The sequence below is a fragment of the Marmota marmota genome, unplaced genomic scaffold, assembly GCF_001458135.2.
Source record: "Marmota marmota marmota unplaced genomic scaffold, marMar, whole genome shotgun sequence".
Lineage (NCBI taxonomy): Eukaryota > Metazoa > Chordata > Mammalia > Rodentia > Sciuridae > Marmota > Marmota marmota.
In genome coordinates, this window is record NW_026000185.1 from 7,021,272 (window position 1) to 7,026,271 (window position 5,000).

At 44.6% G+C, this 5,000-nt stretch overlaps 1 protein-coding gene across 4 annotated transcripts in view; it reads left to right on the top strand.

The window, feature by feature from the left end:
* The window catches only part of Abca3 (ATP binding cassette subfamily A member 3), a 50,206-nt gene that overhangs the window by 1,692 nt on the left and 43,514 nt on the right, over positions 1-5,000 (top strand). The window contains exon 1 of one of the 4 annotated variants that reach the window (XM_048789344.1): positions 3,041-3,796. The exons of the other annotated variants lie outside the window; for them this stretch is intronic. The gene's annotated coding sequence lies outside the window, so the exon portion shown is untranslated. Of the gene's footprint in view, positions 1-3,040; positions 3,797-5,000 lie in introns of those variants that run through there. 4 annotated transcript variants of the gene reach the window in all.

Below are 5,000 nucleotides of genomic sequence, written 5' to 3' on the forward strand. Positions count from 1 at the left end.
GGGGGTGGGCCTCAGACACTGGTTTCTACCTGAAAGTGCCTTGGAAGCTTCTGTTGTGAAGCCAAAATGAAGAACGGCTACACTAGGCTTACCAGAGACTGCTTCACAGAGGGCCTGGGGCTAGAAGTGGGCTGGGGAATGATAGATAGGGCTTCAGAGCCAGATGTGTTGGGTGATATTCCAAGCAGACAGAGGCACTGTGTGGGGAGAGAAAGGCCTATCACTGCAGGCAGTGCCGGTTCCCCTGAATGGCTCAAGGCAAAGGAAGATGGGTACCTTTGTTGGAGCATGTAATGAGCTCATTGCTGCCTTGCTTGTTACAGAAGAACCATGGTTACTTCTCTCTGGGGATTCTTGTTACCTCATGTCTTCCACCTGGGAAGATAGAAAGGCCAGCTGCATGGGGAATGGACACAAGGGTGATGAAGGCAGGCAGCAATGCAGATTTTGTGAAACTCTCCTGAGAACCCACTTTGGGCCACATATTTGGCTTACAATCTCTTTGGACCCCTACCAAGAGCTTCTGGTCCTAAGGAGAGTGCTGCCTCCCTCCCTGGACAGAATAAGAGGCTGTGAATGTGCACCCCAGTGGCCTAGGCCTGCAGAGCAAACCACAACAGTGTCAGACCCAGCCTCTGGGGCTCGAAAACAATGGCTATATAATGGCTATAGATTTGTGCCTCCCTCATCTTCACAAGGGCCACTGTTGTCTTCAGGTGTTTTTCTTGAATACTTTTCTGTGTGAAAGGATTTGAATGTGCAACCTCATGTATATCATTTATTATAAATGATGGCCATCTACTACTGTCCTGACATATCATGGACATAGAAGTATACAAACATGTGGACCTCTTATTTATTTAGTACCAGGGATTGAACCCAGGGGTGCTTACCCTATGAGCCACATCCGCAGCCCTTTTTATTTTTTGAGACAGGTGTCACTAAGTTGCTTAGGGCCTCACTAAGTTGCTGAAGCTGGCTTCAAACTTTCGATCCTTCTGCCTCAGCCTCCTAGGCCACTGTGTTCAGCCAAAAATGTGGACCTATTAAAGGATTGAGAACTGAAGTCAACATGATTAAATTTTCTCCAACATATCAAACATGCTCTTAAACATGAAAGCCATGTGATCAAGTCCACATTCGTAAATGCTTGGTTAAAACTAAGTCCTAACATTTGAAGGCCTGGTTCTAAGTTCTGGTTTGATTCCGGTTCCAGTTCTAATGGCATTTACAGATAAACATGGTACATAGACTGTGCTTCTGTGCCAGAGTACTTGTTTTTATTTTTATTTTTCAGTTGTAGATGGACACAATGCGTTTTTTAAAATGTATTTTTAGTTGTAGTTGGACATAATAAGTTTATTTTATTTATTTATTTTTCTATGTGGTGCTGAGAATCAAACCCAGTGTCTCACACATGCTAGGCAAGCTACAGCCCCAGCCCAGAGTACTTGTTTTTCAGTTCCATTATCCAATCATGCAAAGACCCTTGATGAATTTAGGCTGGTGTTTGTTCAGGGGCTGTCAGGGAACGTGGAGATTCTGGTTTCTGAGGTTTCCTCTTGTGTTTATGTAGATGGTATTCTTCTAGAATCCTTGGCACATAAACACATAATTATTTTAACATCTTATATTAGTTTACTAGTCAGCTCTGCATTACTATAACAAATATCTGAGATAAAACAATTTATAAGGAGGAAAGGCTTATCTTTTTAGAGTATTTTCTTTCCTTTTTATATGTACATTTATTTTATTTATTTTTTTACGTGGTGCTGAGGATCAAATCCAGGGCCTTACACGTGTGAGGTGAGTGCTCTACCGCTGAGCCACAACCCCAGCCCCCCCCCCCCAAGGAAAGGCTTATTTAGACTAACAGTTGTAGATCTTTCATACTCAAATAATTGGTCCCATTGCTTTGGGGCCCTTGTGTATAAGGAAGACATGATAGAAAAGCTGTTCATCTCATGGCCAGGAAGCAAAAGAGAGTAAGGCTGGGGTCCCACTGTCTCCTTCAAGGCACACCCCAGTGGCCTAAAAACCTCTTAAAGTTCCACTTCCCAATAATACTAACCTGGGGACTTAGTCTTAACACATAGGCCTCTGAGGCCACTCATGATCCAGATCACAGGATGTTTTACAGACATCCGTGTTCATAAATACTCTGTTCTTGGCACAGATTATGTTGAAAAGCCATAACTCTGACAGATGGTCACCTTTTCCTTGAAGAAGCAGATTTGAATGTGTTTGTTTAAAAGAAAAAAAGCTAAATGACACACTGCTACAGCCATTTGTTACTTTTTAAAAAGTTTCCAGATTTCACAAAGAAATATCCTTACCTCTTTTAATTCTTTGGCTCTTTGAAGAATTAAGTTACGTGCTGGCCAGTGAACCACTTTGTCACAAGAGACATTCATGGTTACATCCCAGATCACTAGAGTATGGTAAAGCTCTGACTATTTAAGTGCCTTGGTTTGTTTTTGTTTTGTTTGTTTTAATTAACCACAACCATGATATCTTGAAGCATGTGAACTGCAACATCCTGAGATGCTAAAGTAAACTTGTGGGTGAGGGCCCATGTCACCCCATGCGTCACAGGCTCCTCTTCCATCAGGATGAGCACAAGGGCCCATCCACATGTTAAATATGAGTAAAGCCAGTTTCTCCTCATTTTGAAAAGAAAAATACAAATAGCATTTAAAAATTTTTTTGTTGTAGATGGACACATGCCTTTATTATTTTTATTTATTTATTTTTATGTGGTGCTGAGAATCGAACCCAGTACCTCACATGTGCTAAGCTAATGCTCTGCCACTCAGCCCCAGCCCCAGCCCACAAGTAGCGTTTTGAGCATTCCTTCATTATCATGTATTGTCTTACTTTCCCCCTCTGGAGACCACTGGTAGGATTCACAGGTGGGACCATGTCCCCCAAATGTGCTTGCAGCATTCCCCTCTTTATTTAAAGAATATTTATTGGTGTTTGAGCATTTCATCTGCAGATTCCATTGAATTAGAAAAATTCAAATATGTGTACTCTCTTCCCCCCCCCCCGGAAATGATTGTGTACTAGGCAAAAGACTGGACAAAATCATATATCTTCCTGCCACATCACATCATGTGGGAACCACCCCTACCCCCTTTGGGGGCAGTACCTGAAGCCTTGGTGATGTGAAGCTGGATCTGCTTCCCCTTTTGGCTCATTCCCTGCAACTCCCACCCCCATGTCTATGTTCAGTTTTCACAGCAACGGGCTCTGACTTCTCCATAATCCTGGAGTCCCCCCACCTCCACCCTACCTGATGAGTAACTCAAGACTGGTCTCTCTGCCCTCTCTGTCTTATTATCACACAGAGAAGTCATTGTTTTCTCCAGAATCTGTGGTACTGTTCTAGCTTCATTTATAGCAGTTATAAGACAGAAGCATTTATGGATTGTGAGTTCCTTGGATTGAGAACACTCATTTTCACTAGCAAATTCTTAGCCCTTGTACAAGTGCCCATCACAGAGTAAGCCCCTGGCAGATGTTCATGGATGAATAAATGCTGTTTGTCCTGTGTATCCTGAAGGCCACAAGTTCCACTAGCAGACTTTCATGAAGTACCTATTATGCTTTCTTCAATGTACATGCCAACAGACCTTTGATCCTGGCTGACTCACTATTGCAGATTCCTATATTGACAGTGAAATGCTTTCCTAGAAGCATTTTAAGCAGGACAAGGTAGGACTTCTCCTTGGAGGAAGAACACTGTGTGTGGCCAGTGTCACCCACCAGAGCACCCCTGTGTGGTATATGTATGGTAAGTAAGCAGAGCCATAGTAGTCAGCTCTCTTTTGGAGCTGTGGGAGGTCTGCATGTGGCTTTATGGAGGCCCTCTCCTTTCCTTGAAGCCTGTGCAGACAGACTGCCACAGAGAGAGATGCACCAGAGCTGGAGATATAGAGGAACATAGGGCATGGCGGATCCCTGCCTTGCTCTGGGGCCCCATCCATGCACCGGAATGGACCCTCTCCCCACCAGCTCCTCTAGAAGCACTGACACATTCTGCTCCATACATGCAGATTAAAAACATCTTTTAAACGGTCACTTAGAAATTGGATGGCAGTGCTGGAGTTAGCCTAGTGGTAGAGCACTTACCTGGCATGTATAGGCCTTGGGTTTGATTCCCAGCACACACAAAAATAAAAGAAGCAGCAGCAGAAGAAGACAAAAATTGGATGACAACTTCAAGCCCATAATGAGGGGTGGGGGGGAAGCAAAAGAAGAAGTGAAAGTGCTTGGGATTCCTCCAGCTTACTGGCAAACAGAGGCACCCACTGGTGCTCATGCCCGGCATGGCCAGAAGCTCTTAAACAACAGTTATGAGAATGACCATTTTGAGAGGAATCCTACCTGCCACCAAGAGTTCTCAGAAATTAGCAGTCCACGATATGCACTCACTCCATACCCATTCAGTTACTGACCTAAAAAACAAACACTGAAATACTCAATGACTTGTGTAATGTTTAATGTGTTAACAGTAGGCAAATAAGCTTTTTAGTGGGGCAGGGCGGGGTATGCCTTGCCCTTCCTGGCCCAGGAGGATCAAAGTGAGCCCTCTTCAGAGAGGAGTTCTACCTCAGGTGGATGAGGTAGTTGCTTTGCCAGTGGCCAGCCCTATATCTGCCTTGGCCTAGCTTTTGGGGCTTTGTGGGCCCTGGTCTTGGCGGTCACCACCTCTGGGACTCTGTGCTGCCATGGGGTTGAGTGCTATAGGGAGCACTTCCTATAGCACTTCCTTCCCCTGTGTGCATCAGCTTTCGTAACCACACAGCTCTCCAGATTTTGCAGTTCCGGGATCTCTTCCTCTACATTCCTTTGCTCAGCTGGAACAGCTGCAGACCTGACACTGAGACTGCACATAAGGCCTGGCACAGACAAAGAGCAACAAGCAGGGTGCTGGGATGCTGGAGCAAATTGTGGGGACTGAAGGGATAATTTTGCCCTCTTGTTCTCAAGGTGAC